This window comes from Triturus cristatus, chromosome 3_2 (genome assembly GCF_964204655.1).
Source record: "Triturus cristatus chromosome 3_2, aTriCri1.1, whole genome shotgun sequence".
NCBI lineage: Eukaryota > Metazoa > Chordata > Amphibia > Caudata > Salamandridae > Triturus > Triturus cristatus.
In genome coordinates, this window is record NC_140584.1 from 1,001,897,995 (window position 1) to 1,001,915,888 (window position 17,894).

General features: G+C 44.8%; 1 protein-coding gene across 1 annotated transcript in view; it reads right to left on the minus strand.

The window, feature by feature from the left end:
- The window catches only part of RASL10B (RAS like family 10 member B), a 466,401-nt gene extending 450,838 nt beyond the window's left edge, over positions 1 to 15,563 (minus strand). The window contains exon 1 of the mRNA XM_085649629.1: positions 14,118 to 15,563. The gene's annotated coding sequence lies outside the window, so the exon portion shown is untranslated. The remainder of the gene's footprint in view (positions 1 to 14,117) is intronic.
- Positions 15,564 to 17,894: the final 2,331 nt, after the last annotated feature.

A 17,894-nucleotide genomic window follows, 5' to 3' on the forward strand; every position in this document is an offset into this window, starting at 1 on the left:
AGCCTATGTTCCAGCCGTAATACCAGGTTGATAAGGCCCTCACATGTCTTGGGTTGAGGGTCAATATGAGCCACGGCGTCCTTGAGCTCATCGCACAGCCCTTGATGGAAGAGCGCCGTCTGTTTAGCAACAGGCCACTTGGTTTCCGCAACCAGCCTTCGGAACGCGTTGAGATACTGCACCAGGTCGTTGGATCCCTGTCTCAACTCAAGCATTTCACGGTCCGCCGTGTACGAGTCAGCCCTTCTGTCGAATACCTTCAGGAATTCCTTGCGAAAAGCACCCCAATCACATAAGAGGGGGTCGTCCCTGCTCACCAGAGGTACGGCCCATTGTGCCGCGTTTCCAGCCAAATAGGATATAAGGAAAGCCACACGAGCCTGACTCGTGGGGAACGCCTTTGGTTTGCACGATAAATGTAGCGCCACTTGTGTGAGGAATACCTGCACTGTGTTAGGATCCCCACTGTACCTCTCTGGTGTCGCCAAGGGGATGGCTACCGGCATTTCCACTACTACCGCAGGGGTCTGATTCGTGAGGGAGGTGCTGGGCGTGAGCGGGTCCAATTGGATAGCATCCAGTCTGGCTTTTACATCGGCTGTTTCTTGCCTAGAGGCAGCCACTTCAACTTGCATGGCCGCTAAAGCAGCCAGCACATCATCAAGTGTTGCCATGTCTGTTATCGACCGGGAGACAGTTAGTGTTATTAAGGTCGGATATTTTGTAACGCCCTGAACGTCTCAGGATCGTTTAACAGACACGACAATGAGGACGCAACCACTAGTGAAGGGTTAGTTGTTTTAATGAAGGCAAATATAATACAAAGAATAAACAAGTTATAGTCACTGGAATCCTCCAGGCTAAGTACGTTACCAGCCCACAGCACGGATGGTCCTAACCGTCCTCTGCATATACGCCGGTCCCGGCGTATGCCAACAGAGGGCAGAAATGAAATGGCCGACAATGCCAATCGGTAGGCTGTGAGGGGCACGAAGAGTGTTGGGGAGAATCGAGGAGTCAGGGAAACACCCAGCCGGGGTCTCTACCTGAAGGGAGCAGCCGCTCAACCTCTTCCTCAGACTGCACCGGGACGCGGAGTCACCTCCTGGTGATGCGTCACCGATACCCCAATCACAAGCAAGAAGACTGAACCGAGAGCAGCCGCTCGATCGATCCTGTGGACTTCCGAGTCTGTAACGCGGCAAACACCTCCTGGTGTGCGTTACAGCTGGCAGTCCCTGTGTCTCTGGTCGGGCTGGGAGTTACGACTCCAACCAGCAAAAGCGCCACTGCGCTTGGACTCAGCCGAGTCAAAAAGCGAAGCTCAATGGTTGACCGGTAGAGCTTCCGGGTCCTTCACAGGTGACGATGGGGCAAGACACGGCCCAGGGAGTAACGACTCGACCTACCTCCGTTCTTGCCTTACTGGAGCACCACTCCGGAACACTGCTCTTCACGAAGCAGGTACGTCGGTGTGAACACAATATCCGACAGCCTTGTACCTCCCGGTTCCTCCCTTTATAGGGCGTGTTTTCCTTGAGTTATGTAACAGCTCTCCTGTTTACATAAGGGCGTGTTTCCTTGAGTTATGTAACAGCTCTCCTGTTTACATAAGGGCGTGTTTCCCTTGAGTTATGTAACAGCTCTCCTGTTTACATAAGGACGTGTTTCCCTTGCGTTATGTAACAGCTCTCCTGTTTACATAAGGGCGTGTTTTCCTTGAGTTATGTAACAGCTCTCCTGTTTACATAAGGGCGTGTTTCCCTTGTATGACAGGAATTCTTGACATAAATATTGTGAATAATATTTGTAAATAGTGTTTTTTGTAAATTGCTTTTTAGCCCTGAAGAAGTCCCAAGAGTGATGAAACGCGTTGGGGGCAGAGCAATTGTAGGATGTTTTTAAGGAAGTAATTGTTATATAATAAAAGACGAACGATAAACAAACTACAATCAAGTCTCTCATCATTAAATGGACATATGCATTACGGGAAGCTGAATTTATGTGATATTTTGCTTTGTTCGTATTATAATAAGTAATACCACGTTATTCACAAAATAGAATTACATTTCTCGGGTGCAGGGTTATCTTTTAGTATGAAATGAAAAGTATAGCTTATATAGCGCAACTGCCACTCCTAACGGAGTCTCCTGGCGCTGTAGATAACTAAAGTCAGCTGTATCAGTTTAAGAGCTAAATCAGGGCCAGACAGTAGGCATCTGTTTTTCCAACATTTCCACCCATGTCGCCAGTCTGCAAACCCTATTCTTTTTCCCTGCATGGGAAATCTAGCACTAAGGGCTTCAGGGTAAACGGTGCCTCTGAAGGTCACGATGCACAGCTATGTAACTCAAAAAATACATACTAAGAAGTGACCACCACCTGTAGTCAAGAAAACTTTCCAGTGATGCGACAGATAATTTATACCTCAAGCCATTAGTAGATAAAAAAAAATCCTTATATAGCCCCACATTCATTATCTTTGCACAAAACAGGTCTGGAGTTTGGTTACATAGCACAAAGTTTTTTTGATTTTTTTTGTGTGAGGTAGACTGATGGAGCACCGCCATGGATTATCTGAATCTTGAGGTTCAAACCGTTTTAAATTGCAATCCATCACCAAGGATCAGGCAACTTCTTCTGAGTTCAACGATCCTTCCCAGAGTTCAGTCACTCACAACGTGTGTGTCTCCTCATCCATGTCAATGTGGCACTCCCTTTCTAACGGTTGGGTGACTATTTTCCGTAATCAGCACATTAGCGACACATTTAGGAGCATAAATAAAAATAATGGTTTGTTTTTATACAGTGCTCAATTGCACACTGCTGCAGCTTCCAGGTGCTGTGAATAACAGAATTTACTATTACTCAATTGTAATACATTTACCAAACTCGGACTATTAGAAGTCTGTGTCAGAATATGTTGATCACCACATATTTCAGCAGCAAGCGTTCAACTCACTGGGCCATTAGTGCAGGCTTAATTAATAAAAGGGCTGTGACCTGATTTTCAGGGATTAAACGGCAATCAAAGTGAGAGAAATGAGGATTTGGGTTTCGCAGATGGCACTTCCGCTGTCTGGTGGAAGACAGAGGATAGTGCAGAAGGTTAATGTGGCTTTCCCTTTCTAGAGTAATACAACAAAGGACTCTCAGAGCCTTTTGAGTCAAGACGTAATTTTTCAAATAGCAGTTCTTTGGGTTAATGCATGTGATGGAGCAAGGACTCATAGAAAAGAGACTTGCTTGGAGACAATCCGCTCATATAACTCATAACGTCATACTAATTGTGTATTGTGTAATTAATATGTACCACATTTCAAATATCAAGAATAGAGAAGCTTGCGTACGTGTTTTATTAACAAGTAACTCGAGTGAAATCTAAAATGGCCGATAACGCGGCAATTGTATTGCGCATGCGTCAACTACACCTACGTAGTATGACGAGCTTTTGCTTGGAGGGAATTTTCTGCACTTGCGCAGACACCTTTAAAATGCCCGCTTGAAAACTCCCATGCTAAGCATCTGCTTTGCTGAAACTAAATGACGCTATTTTACTAATTGATAATGCTGGGAGAGCATTTAAAAGTAAATGGGATTAGAGTAGAGATAGGTGGTATACAGTGAAATCATTTTATTTTGAAAATAATTAATTCTTTCTGCTTTTCTTATTAGTTCATATTCGAGCCTTTATCGAAGTCCAAAGTCTATATCCCATGTGACCCTCAACACATGCGCAGTCTAAGAGAGCCAGAAGCCGCATTGTCATCCTTGAATGCCATCCAAGAAAAGAAACAGCAACATACCCTGGGAACCAACATGATGTCCTGTGAAAGGAAGAAATATTACGCTAAATGTATAATTTGTGATGATACAAATGTGAATACGGGTGAGAATAAAGATTTTTGAATAAAGATTAAGGGGAGGGATCACTAGACAATGAACTAAAGAAAATGACGAAAACTTAGCATGATGTGATGATCATCCCTTTTGCCTGTCCAATCAGAATTAGGGGTTCTATGAAACTGAAACATTAAGGGATGGTACATGGCATTAGAAGGGTATAATTGAGGTAGTTTAATTAATTAGTTAGAACAGAGAGACCGGAATGCTGCAGAGCTCGGGATGCTGTTGGAGTAACGAGCGAATGCTGAAGAAGAACCATACTGCCGAATTAGAATTTAAGCCAAATAATTAGAAGATGATCGCGGAAGAATCGAGGAGGAAGATAGTGTCAGAGAGGGGTGCAACGCAGGCGTCGGATCAAGAAGAGGTCCTCTTATCCTGTCCTGAATCCTGAAGCCTCTGTCTCCTGTCCATTCCAGGGAATCTTTCTCAAATCCTTGGCTAAGGGGTCGGTTCTCACACCATTCTAGGTAACTATAATGTTCTGTAGAATTTAAATTGTACTTCTCTCTCTATCCTCTCCTTTCTAAGTACCGTCATTGAAAGTCTTATTAATTTTAATAATTTTTCCTTCCATGGGTGACGGAGACCGTTCTGTACTTTGAATTTGGCTCACATGAATTTCATTTAGATGAACATTTAAAATTTTCCTGAGTCTGTGGTTATTTCATTGCAGAGAAAGTGGATTTAATTCATGTCATTTCACCATCAACTAGTTCAACTAATGGTCCATTGACCAAAGGAAAGAACTTTTGATCTGTGAAAGATTTGGTTAGAAATGTCAGATAATTAATCTTAGAGAGATCAATACAAAAATTGACCCCAGTGGATTTAACTGGCCTGTGTGTGCGAGTGTGTGTTTATGGGCCCACGGTGAGTATGCGGTAGTAGAATATTTATGGCTGGTTTACTGCTGGATCACATGTGCTGCAGAGATCAGTGTTAAAAAACGCCAATCACACAAGACCGATCTTGACATTGAAGCACTTGCTGTAGAGGCCTGCGCCCAACCTGCTGTAAGTACAGCTCAGGTTTGAAACCCGGTAAGATCTTTTAATGTTTTAATGCATCGACTCCCAATAAAGTAGCTCGGTAGATCAATACATCGACATGTACCAGTACTAGGTCACAGGTTCCAACCCCCTTAAAATAACTCAGTTAGGTATTATACCACTAGTATGCAAGAAACAGAAGGGTCGAGGCAGTAGAATCCAGCACTTGCCAACGAAGATAAAAAAAAGTTAAAATGTTACCGATGGTGCAACAAACCCAGAGTACAACCATTCTATACTCCCAATGGTAAAACAAACCATTCTATACTCCCAATGGAAAAACTATTTCCATGACAAAACGAAATGTTGGTGGTTCAGCACCCAAGGTTGGTTGCAATGTATAATAAAATGCTTTTACTTTCCACATAAATTCCCATACATTCCGTAGCAATAATATTAATGACAGTTTAGTACTGAGACATAACAAATGCGTGTAGAGAAGATTTCTTCTTTCAATAAATCTTTATTTGTCTTTTTCTTAAAACCATGTAAATGAACAAAAACAACATGTTTCCTCCTACAAGGACTTCTTCAGGGCTCGAAACTGTTTATAAGCGTCATTAGTCCATTAAGGTTCGATGAAGTTTTAGAAAATATATATTCCAGATTAGTCAAGTCATCAGGTACCAGAGTTTGGACTGCATGTTCTCCTTCAAAGGTTAAAAGGTCGCGTCTGCTACAGTAGCAGTACTGGAAATGACGAATTAAGATTTATTGAAAGAAGAAATCTTCTCTACACGCATTTGTTATGTCTCAGTACTAAACTGTCAAGAATATTGTGGGTATTATACCACCTTGATCCCAGGAGGCCAGCCTAGTGGATAAACACTGCTTTGCTGTTGCAGAGATCTATGTATGCGATTGGTTTATATTTGCATAGGAATTACTCAGTCGTTCAACTTTCCACGGTTGTCGTAACGAATACTCCAAGTTCGTAAATTATATCCTTTATTTGTAGTAGTCAGTGTTCTAAAACCTTTGTACGAAGCGCAAAATGAATATTAGTACTGCGCAGCGCCAGGCAGTGAACAGTTTTTCGTGGTGCACAATATATGTAAACCCATTGTGCACAGTAGTACTATGTGCCTCTGCATATGTCTCAAGACGCTGCCATGGTGTTTTTTGGTCATGGATGCCAGCTGTTTCATTGTCCCGTTTTATCCTGGTTTCGCCTCTTCTTGCCAATTTTGTTTTCTTTCTCGCAGTCCCTACTGTTAGAAGTAAATAATTCCTGTACGAAGAGTTGGTCAAACGAAGTTGTATTCCTGAAATTAAAGCAGCCCGCAAAACAACAGTCTACTCTTAGAAGTACCGCAGCAACTTCCAAAGAGAGGCGTTGCCTGTGACGTCATACAAAGAAACATTACAGAATACAGATCATGGCAAATTACCAATGATAGCAACGAACAGGTATCAGTGAAGCATTACATATAATCATATCACAGTGAAAACACCATGCAATTTATAATATAAACTGTAATCCTAACCGTGCATACAACTAACAATGTATAGAACACCTACCCTGTTTATCAACACCCCCACCCCCGAAACAGTACAGGCGCATTAATATGCCTTGCTTGACGTCATTGTCATTGAGCTGGTAGGCGGGTACATTATTTTTATCAGCACTCCTGTCAGCAAAGAAGTAGAATACAACATGCCTTTAGTTTCATAAGAAATGCATTATATTGTATTCTAGTTGTATGTATATAGCGCTTCTTACCGCTGACCAGGCGTCGAAGCGCACTGGCGCAGGGGCAGCACGCTACGGCGTGGTTTGGGCTCCTCTAGCATGGAATTTTAACTGCATAAGGCCGGGGTGGGGTTACGTGCATTAACCCTCTGATGGTTACAATGGGGGAGCGGACATTGGGGTAGATGCGTTTTAGGGACTGTAGGTCCGTCTCTTGATACGAGAGACCTTCGTACTTGAATAAAGATGCCGAAGCGGAGTAAGGATAGTACCTTCGGTCCTTTCTTCCCTGAAACTTGGCGGGGTCGTTCGGAGTTACGAACTGAATATTTAGCGCTTAGCAATCTTCAAGGTAGAAGAGTGCAACCCCCTCCGGATTGCAAGGCTCAGCTCCTACCCCCTATCCGTCCTTACGACTCCATCCAAACCCCACGACGTGCGTCAGCTCTGCCCGGCGTCTTCAGCGTGGCACGAGAATCAGCATTATTCGGATAATTAGGGCCTTGCTTGCAATGACTCCGACACTGAAGCACATACCGACTAATAGCGCCTGCGGTCACACACCGAGCCTGTGGTTGTCAGACCAAGAAACAGCCTGTGCCGTTTCTCCGCACGGGCAAGTAAAGAAGCTCGTCCAAGGTCACACGAAGACAACAGCACAGCTACAGGCAGACAAGGGCGCGTAATAGTGGCTGGTCAGATGTTTGCCTGACCACGGGTAGACGAGGGGGCTGTGCATGGCGAAGGTCCGAGAGACAGTGACGGCGTTAACTGGTTAAAGGTGACCAGACTGAGCGGGTTGCAAAGCCCAACTGCGCCTCAAGGTCACGCGGAGGCAGCCGCATACACTCGCGTGTAAACACGTTCTCAGTGCCGGGCTAACTGGTGGAGAGACTGACAGTCAGGCCCCAGCTAGACTACCGGGCTAGGCTGGTGGTGTACGCGGAATTTTGAGATGCCCTAAAAATGCTAAAGTGTACTGCATAGTATCAAACAGAACTCTGCGCAGGGGCCCCTATATACCAGGATAATCTTAACTCAAAGGCACAATTAAAGTTTGCGCGTAGGACTGGTTAATCCGTTCTGAATTCAAATGTATAAACCACCCCTCCCCTTTAGGAGTCTTTAGTATACGCCTCATAATGGTGGTATATGAGCGAGGAGGGTCACACCGGGTTTATGTATCACAAAGACTGACTCCGCGTTAAAGTGAGGACCAGGGACTCCAGCGCAACTGCATTAGTCTGTTAGAGGCGTTAAAGTGATGGCCTGGGACTCTGGCCCAACCACACTGGTCTGTAAGAGTGCATTAAAGTGAGGGCCAGGGACTTCAGGAAACCCCATGGGTCTGTAAGAGGCGTTAGAGTGAGGACCAAGGACTCCGGCCCGACCATATTGCTCTATGAGATATGTTAAAGTGAGGACCAGAAACTCCAGCCCAACCGTACTGGTCTGCAAGAAATGTTCAAGTGATGGCCGTAATCTGCACTGTCTAAAAGGGAAGTCTTATGAGTATTCCAACACTCAACCCACCCATGGAGGATGCACACCCTGACAAATCAGAACTACAAACAAACATGCTTTTCTCTCACAGAATAGAGGGAAGTGTGGACTCTTTCAAAACCCGTACTAAATCGCTAGGCCAGGGGTCTCACACCTTTTCAGTAATGAGCTACTTCTGATCAGTGAATATCGTTGTGAGCTACTGAAGGCCAACTAACCTACGCATTATCAGACACCCCCTCGCCCAGATCCTGGACTTTAAACCCAATGTCCATGGAGCCCGATACTATGGCTTGAACAAAATACTGTGACTAGGACTCATATGATTTGGCTGCCATGTACGTCAGTGAGTGCATGGTCTGTGGGAAAGTATGAATATGTGTGCGAATGAATGAGTATTGGTGACTGAGAGCCTGTGTCGTATGTACTTGTGGTACAGGACATACCTTTCGCCTTATGTGCCACAGTTACATGTACAACACAAACATTCCACCACTTTAATTTTTTTTGTTAAATGGGAAACATTTAAAGTGCTGAAAAATGTTCAGCAACAATTTTCCTACTAAAGGAACATTTTATGCACTTGATAGAAACATTTTCTGCAATTTGAATACTCTCCCATTTTAAAAAAATGAGTGCATTTTTCAGTTATACATATGGAATGTGTCTACCAGCCACTGGGAGCAAGATGCTTGCAGTGTATAAATGCAACACTTTGAAACAGGAGAAAATTGAAATGAAGAGTTAACTTAATCATTAATATAACTCTTCATTTTATTTTTCTCTCATTTAAAAGCATTCAAAAAGATAATTTTGTTCTCATGCTCCAATATTGAGTTGAGAACCACTTTTATTTACGAGGTAAATACCTCTGTGTTTTAGTTCTGAACCGCTGTGACCCACCATGGGCCACATATCTGAGTGAAGCACTGCTCTGTATATCTGCAGCCTGATAATGTAAAATAAACATAGCCTTTCCATAACTTTAAAAAGAAAACTCAACACTTATTTATTACAGTTCTTACTTAAAAATGAAGGATGGGAGCTACTCTTAAGGTTTCGGCGAGCTACTGGTAGCTTGTGATCGACTAGTGACACCTGCCCTAGACCAAGAAATTCTTATGACTATGGAAAACAAATATTTCCTCTTACCAATTTTTCATTCTCCACAACACCTCCGCATTTCATCGAAAACCAGTGCATAGATGAATGCTAATAAAAAGTACTGGCAGGGCAGGCTTGTACTTTCCCAGTCACCTAAGACGCCTATGGCCCTACATACCTTGGTATCTTGGGAAGACGGTGACTCCATCAGCCTCGACCCTTTTGCATTATCAACCACAATCCCTGGAAGACTGATGTATGATCCACTTGACCATGTGGACTATATGACCTATGAACCTCAACCATGGCCATCTATATATATTAACCCTGGCAACTCAACAATAAGTGCCTCGGCCTAGGTGGTATGTGCCAATATCATGCTTATTCATCAACAGACCGTGGCCTAATCTTATCAGTCTGTTACAAATGGGCAGTCACAGACTAAGAATCTATCTTTGGGCACACTATGATTTATGAACTTCGACCACAGCAGACTGTCACCCACAACTATCAACCTTGAAAGAGGGTAGCCTTATGGGCCTAGACTTTGGTAGACGGTGACCCGAGATCTTGGCAGGCAGAGGGATACAGACTTTTCTCTTGGCAGACAGTGACTTGTAAATATCATTGACATTGGCAAGCTGTGAACTCATGGCAGATACAAACCTTTACATATTTAGCCTTGAACCACTTGACCAGGGCAGACTGATGCACTATGCATCTTGTCAGACCATAGTCAATTTTGACACTATGAAGCCCAGCAACAATGGCAAACTGTAATCCCTCCGCCCTGCATCACAGTAGATTTTAACTCTATGAACCTTGAGCTTAGCACTCAGTCCATCATGAACCCCAAATCTTAAATTCTATGTACCTCTGAACCGAGATTTCAGAAGAATTTGACCCTCAGCAACTTTGGCAAAACTCTGACACAGTGAAGCTCCAACATGGTGGATTGTGAACAGATAACTCCTGACCACTGAGAGTGCGAGTCTCAAACCTGACACACTGTGGTCTCATCATAATACTAGAGTTTAACTATACACTGGATCATACATTGATTCCCCAGTAGTGACTGCCAAAATATATCATCAACATATGTATATGTGGAGTTAAGAATAGTAAATTAATACTGCCCCATAAATGTTACCTAGAAGATACATCGGAAGTCGATATATGTGTCAATAATATTGGTCTCGATTTAGGGACATAAAACCAATTCTATGAACCGCAACCTGGGTTCTCTTTTACACTATGACCTCTGTTGCCCCTTGGCTCTATGACTCTAGACTATGGCATTTTGAACCCCAATAACTTTACGAACCTCAACCATATCAGCTTGTTACCTACAACCCAAAAAGTGACAGATTGTATTCCATGAACCTTAGGTAGACAGTGATCCATCTCCATGAGGCTTGGCCTACTGTGACATACAACCTACCACTTTGGCCCTCATTACGAGTTGGGGTATTTCACTTACACCAATAATTTTGAGTTAAATACCCAAGTTGCCATTCCAAGTTTGCCCAGGCCCTGAATTATTGGGTCTGAAAACTCCAGGCCTGATAATTCCGCGCCAGAGACACTGGGCAATTTACTAATGCTGCAGGGCCTGGGGCGCAGTCAGCAGCAGTATTACTTTTCCCCCACCTGATTCTTAAAGCTGTCCGTGGGGGAGAAGACAAAGCTCTCTCTGAAAAGGCATGAAAGTGCCCAAGAACCCTGCGTCCCTAACCAATAGCACTAGGGTAAAAAGCTGCCCGGTAAAGAATCCTTTAACTCTGGGTCTAAGCAATTATTCCTCAATTAAGGAGAAACAAACTCTTAATGATCTAACTCTTGTGCACAGATACTGGCCAGTAATTTTAATTCCACCTCCTTGGTATCCCCATACTAAAGTACGGTCAATTCGTAATGGTGGCCTTGGTCGTCTGTTACCCATGAATCTTGTTGACACTGCAACGCTTGAAACTCATGAACTTTGTAGAATATGGCCATACAAACCGCAGTTGATTGTGGTGCTATATGGCACAACCTTGGTAGACTTGGCACTTTGATCTCTGATGACCTGTAAAGTCTTTCACCCTAAGAATTTGGAACATTTTGATGGTATGCTACATTGTAAACTCCTCAGGTCAGCTATGAAGCCAGTTTTTTGACCTTCACATGAATTCTAGCTTTCCAGTACTCCTTTAAGTTTCTACATTTCAGTTTCATTAATAATTACTGATAGTGATTACTCAGTATATGCCTATTCATTAAATTAATTCCAATACATTTGGAGAAAAATCTCCTAATCAGGCAATGTCCTTTTCTCATTAATTTATATCCTCCGTTTAGAACATAGGCACAGATTAGTAAACCTGTATTGTTGTGTTTGTTGCGAACAGAGTATATAAATTCCTGTTAAAAATACATTATATATTTACTTACGGACCTTGATCGAAGCAGAATGTGATCCTATCACCTTCACAGGTCTTGGCAGTCTGTGACTCCCCTGGAGCACTACCATAGGTAGGCAGTGGCCCTACGATCCTTGACACTGGCACTCTATTGGCCCATGCTCTTTAACATTGGCAGACTGTGACCCTAAAAGCCTACGAGGTCCGAGACCATAAAAACCCTGTCCTTGGCAGACTGTGATACTATGATTCTTTGCCTTAACAAACTTTGTTGCTATGTGCTTGACTAACTGAGACTGCAAACTTCAATGACCTTGGAATATTGCGACTACGAGATTCTCTGTGATCTCGGTAGGCTAATATCCACATTTTTCAAACTTGTAAACAGCAATCTATATTACACACCTCAACCTTTGCAGTCTTTGCCCCATGACCTATGAAAACTGTGTTCCTAAATCAGCACGGCTGTACTCGAACGTCCATCTTGGGGGACTCTCTCCTATTATACTGAACAGTTGTGATCCTATGGAACTCAAACTTGACAGTACGTTGGGCTTGTCCTGTGACTTTGCCTAAATAAGCATGAACCTTGAGAGCTGTAGCCAATGTACTATTAACCCGTGAAACAACTTTGGAAGCTCTACCCATGAAACTCTAATGAAAGACTGTGTGTCCCACTACCCGCACGGAACTTAGTAAATGAGAACATTATAAACTTCAGGTCCATTTACCACGACCTTAAATTTTGCGAACAGTTTGGCAAGGTCCAATTTTATAGAATGACTATTGTATGACTGTGACCCTTTGAAACTCAACTTAGGCATTTTTTACCCATGAACATCAAACGTGGCTCATTTAGACCAAGGAGCTTCAACCCAGCCAACTATGACACACAAACGTAAGTACTGAGTCTCATAACTTTCTATCATAGCACACTGTAACCCATTAGTCACGGCCTGTGCAGGATCTGTCCTACAACGAGCAATTGGCCTTGGGCAAATCTTTCTGACTACAGAGCTTGAGCGAAATTGTATTAAAAATACGAGCCAGAAGAGAATTTATGGTTAGAAAAGATCCATGTGGTCACGGTCGCTAATCGAGGCACTGAAACATAGACAGGTTTAAGGGAATAATGAGGCGCAAGAGGATTTTCTTTTTTCAAAATACAAGCCAACTTTCCATATTTTTGGTAGGTGGATGTATTAGATGCGCCGGAGGAAGTTGACTATAGCTTGTAAAAGCTGGAGGTCCCTGAATTTCTGATGGAGCCCCTATTTCAACAGCCCCTTCTCGGGTCTCTACTCTAACTCTGCTCACACGATCCCTACCACCACACCATCAGCCCTCGAGCCTTGTATGTGGTTTACTGCCTAGCAGGCCCTACCCACGCCTTACCCAAGCAGGATTGGCACTTATGTTGATGTTCAAAGTACAAACCTGAGATAATATGAATGTAGCTCTATCCAGGCCCACTGATGATTTAGTACTAAAAGCTCACCCTGTAGGAATGAGTCCGATAGATTCCACACAAGCAGCTAAAGGAGCATGATGTGCTTAAAAAAAAAAAACACTCATATTACCCCAATACTGTTCCGTTACCGCACCTGGAAAAGCGGTGCTCAGTAATTTTGAAGATAACCCTAAAAATGCTAACATGCACTGCATAGTGTCAAATAAAACTGCGCTGGTGGGCACTGTGCCAGGATATTCTTTACTCAACAGCACCATGAAAGTTGGCACTTTGGACAAGGTATTCCTTCTGAACTCATGTATATAAACTGCCCTCCCCTTTAGCAGTCCTTAGGAACTTTGTCCCCTGATGACGGTATGAGTGAAAGAAAGGTATGTTTTTTATTGTGCTAGACACACAGGATTTACGTGGAATATCCGAAACATAAATTAAAAGAATGATGCAAGCAAGCGTTGTGCAATGTACGTTTTTTTGGGGGGTTTACGTGGAATATCCGAAACATAAATTTAAAAAATGATGCAGGCAAGCCTTGTGCAATGTACGTTTTTTTTGTTTAAGAACTGAAGTCGGTGTCTACATTTGGCTGGACCTACGATTCCTTTCAACTTTGTCCCACTGGAAGGTGTGGTACTCATCTATTTTTCACTTCTCAGGGACGGCTACTTTTGAGAAACATTAACAGGAAGTGTACTATTTTGCAGGAAACCCACATGGCTGCTCCAAGTCACGTGAGCTACCTAGGCCTCCACAGACTTCTTAGCCCACAACGCTTTGCATGCTGGGACCGGTACAACGAGCTCGAGGATAACTCCCTACAGTGAATGTGGTAGCTAGGGGTCACCCCCTTCCCCGAAACCGCCCTTCACGATACTGCAGACCGGCCTCAGGTCTGTATTATGTTTGGCCTACCCAAGCCTGTGAAGGTGACCCCCGGTGCCTAGCTCCCTCCGCGCCGCTACCACTGTCAGCAGCAGGAGATTTCTTACCTGTGCTCAGCGCCACGGCGGGGTCCCTCACCTCCGGGGCCAGCGGCTGGCGGTGACCGTTATGGAACCCATGCTTCTCGCGGTGGCCGCTCGCCAGCGAAGGCCCAGAATGGCGCGTCGCGTACACACCCTGTGGCTGAAAGGCAGTTCCGTCCGGGAAGGCCGAAGCGCGGAAGGATTCCGGACGACCTCACTGACGCGCAGACGCCGGGCCCGCCGCGCGGAGCGCTCTCCGATAGGTCACAGCAGGCCGCTCTGTTACGACTGTCGGCGATGGAGGTGCTTCCCTGATAGCCTGTGAGGCCTTGGCGAGTAGCGGGGGCAGTTGTGCAGAAGATACGAGTCACTACTGCCTATCGAGGGGCGTCCAATGCAGGTGTGTGTGGAGTAGGGGGCTCTGCAGCTGACAAGGGCCCGTCCTCGTGGGCAAATGATGCTGGTGCGCATGAAGTAATGTTACAGCAGACCACGTCTGGGGCGGCCCAGGTGAAGGGGCGAATGAATCACTACAGCCAGTGGGGGCGGGTGTGTAGCCCCCCGGGCTGCTGATGCAGGTGCGCTTGGAGAGTGATCCACAGCCGTCCTCCTAAACAGCCACTGCATGTGTGTGCGGAGTGCAGCCCGTTACAATCCACAGGGGCCCGTTTCCTCGGCAGTGCAGGTGAGAATGCAATAGGTCAGTTAAAGCAGCTGAGTCCCTTCGTCCCTGTGAGGTGAACTGGAGTAGGATCTCTTCAGCCGATGCGGGCCTGTGTGGTGCACGTGGAGTCGGTGTTGCAGCTAATTGGAATCCGTTGAAGATGCGCGCGGTGTATCATCCACTATGGCAAATGAGCCCTTGCCCTCCAGGGCAGCCAGTGCATATTATCATCCCTGTGGCCAGTGAGGGGGCACAGCATACTACGTGCAGTGAGGATGTGTGCTCCTGGGCGACCGATGCAGGTGTGATTGGAGCTTGGCGGTTCCTAGCTTGCAGTTGCACACTGAGCGCGAGTTCCTCCAGTGGATGGGGATGTGTTCTGCTGGGCGGCAGGTGTGCGTAGATTTGGGAAGCGCTTCAGTGAGTAGGGGTTCCTCGGGTTTGGTCGGCTAGGGCAGTTGCGCGGTGAGTTACGCCCCCCACAGTCGACGTGGGCGCAGCAAGCGCAGGTGTCCCGAGCGTGGCTGCCACCAATCCGTGGCTACATTTGGCTATTTAAGGGAGTGCATACAAAGCTCCTGAGCGTGTGTTCAGACCTGTGGATATGTTCCATGAAGAATGTACGGAGGCAGGGACTGCAGTCTCTTCTGGGGACCCTGTGGGCCAGTAGTTTTGAGTGATGTCCTCGTAGGAAGCCAGCTAGCTGCTTGCCCCAAACGTCCCGGTCCATGCAGCCCCCTTGCCCGGTTATCTCCCTTTTTAATCTCCGCTGGCTCTTGGGTTTATTATCCTCATGATTTTCCTCATCCTTGGCTGTCGGAGGGAGAGGTGGGGGCACGGGGCTCTGCCGCTGACTGCAGCGATTCCGCGGGGTCGCGAAGCCTGCCATGTTCAGGGAGCTCAAACTGGGACGCCGATTCCGTCTGGATATAAAGGGAGGATAATTTGAAGACAACATACTCGATATAGATGACAGTGGAAAATGTATATTTTCTGCTGCACACTAAAGTGGGTGTTTTTCTCCTTTTGTATTACTTCCCAGATGATTGAGGACATAAATACATATTTAAAGGAGCAGTTATACAAGAAAGGCTGAATGAATGCAGCAGCCTCATATCTTGGCTCGATTTTCCTGCCTATTTACCAGTCTGTGTCTCTGCGTAATTTTCCATGGATGGTTTTACAGCACTTTCAAGGTAGCTCAGTCAGTTGAGTGCCTGCTGCAAAGATCCGTATCTAACTTCGAGATCAAAGGTTTGAATCTTGGCAGAATTAACTCGGCCTTTAATTCTTATAGTGTATGAAGCAATCCGTCTCAATGGCTAGTGCAAAAATACCTTATCCTAATGTGCCAGTTTGTGGGGTGCACTGTGTAAATGGTCCAATTCCAGTTAAAGAACGCTTACACCATATTGCATACTTGACAGACTATTAATAGCACAACCATTTATCAGTCAGTTGATATCTGTAATAGCATTTGAAGGTTACAGATGTTTTTTTGACATCCCAAAGGATGACACTGCAGATCATAGATGAGAACATAGAAAACGAGTCCAGGTCTGACATCGGAGGCAAAAAGCCTGTCAGACTTCACTACGCAGAAGATAATAACATAGATCACGTTTTACATGCTTTTACAGGCACACAGTCTCTCACAGACTGACACACACAACCACAGACAAGCACTCAGACACACATACGCACAGCCACAAAAATACACTCAGACATAATTTCACACATGCGGAACAATATTACTCCTACATACACTTGCAGAGACCCGCAGACATAGTCAAACACGCAGACACACAGACTGGCAAAACCTGCACGTGCATTCTCACACACAATGAATCTTTCAGCGATTCTCTCACATTTGCCTCCCCCTTACTGTTATGCATGAGCCTCCAGCTGAGACCAGCTCATCAGAACACACATGCAGCCAGAGAGGGCTCACTTATAGTTTATAACCCTGCTGTCAGTTGGCTGCCAAGACCGAACAAGGGGTTGTGACCTCAAGCGACTGTTATAGATCAGGCTTTCGAAGTCTCACTCGCCCTCGGACTTCATATACCGAATGCCGTTTGTATGCGCTACTAGAAAATGCCCCACACATCTCCACATCATCATATTACAGCGAGTTACAAATGTACTGGTCAGTAAAATACGCGTACCAGTGACTGCTGGCTGGTTCTTGAATGAGTTGGGGACATAATACGCTGCCCGTCTTTTACGTTTTTTCCCGGTCAAATAATGAAGTTCATTGTAGTTTTTAAATTAAATGTGTCAGAAAGCCACAGGTTCTGAAAGGGCAGTTATTACATAAAGTCCTTTTATGAAGTGACAAGCCAACGAAGCTTAATGTGCACCATAAGTTAATCGTATATTCAAAATGTGCTGTGGATTACCCCTCCCCCCAAGCTGCTGATAATTATGTAGATGGGTACCATCAATGCAAAAGAAAATTGCATACAATGTGCCAGGATGTTGTCAGTGATTGCATCTATATTCACGGCAAATTGGGCCCCACCTACCTGAACAGTCTCATCTCCTGCTAACCACCCAAACACCTATTCTCTGCAGGAGTCCTACTTTCACACGTCCCTCACATACATAGAACCAAATCAGGAGGACCGGCATTCTCTTACATCTCTCCTAAAGTGTAGAATGACCTCCCACTCCACATCAGTCTCCTCCTCTCTTCTTGAATTCCGCAAATCCTAGCTTTTCGATTAACCAACCTACAATAGGCAGTGCAAGACACATCTGCTCAGTTCCAGGATACCCTTGTGGGTGATAGTGTGCATTATAAATACACAAAAGATATCATATATGATGGGTGACACTGATGTCAAAAACGACATTTACTTAGGTCAGTATTTTTTCATGGTTGCCCCCTCCCTCTAATATGTCATAGCTATCCTCCCTTATGCCAAGAATTGCTGCCATTACACCACCATTTTGCCACGACTGCCCGTATGCCTAGAATAATCTCCAGAGTGCCAGCACTTTGTCACATGTGTCTGTATTACATCAGATGTTTCCCAGTGCCACCATTTTGCCATGGGCACCCCATATGCCAAGTATTAACTACAACATGCAAATATTTTGACATTGATGCCTTTGTGAGCCTATAATTACCT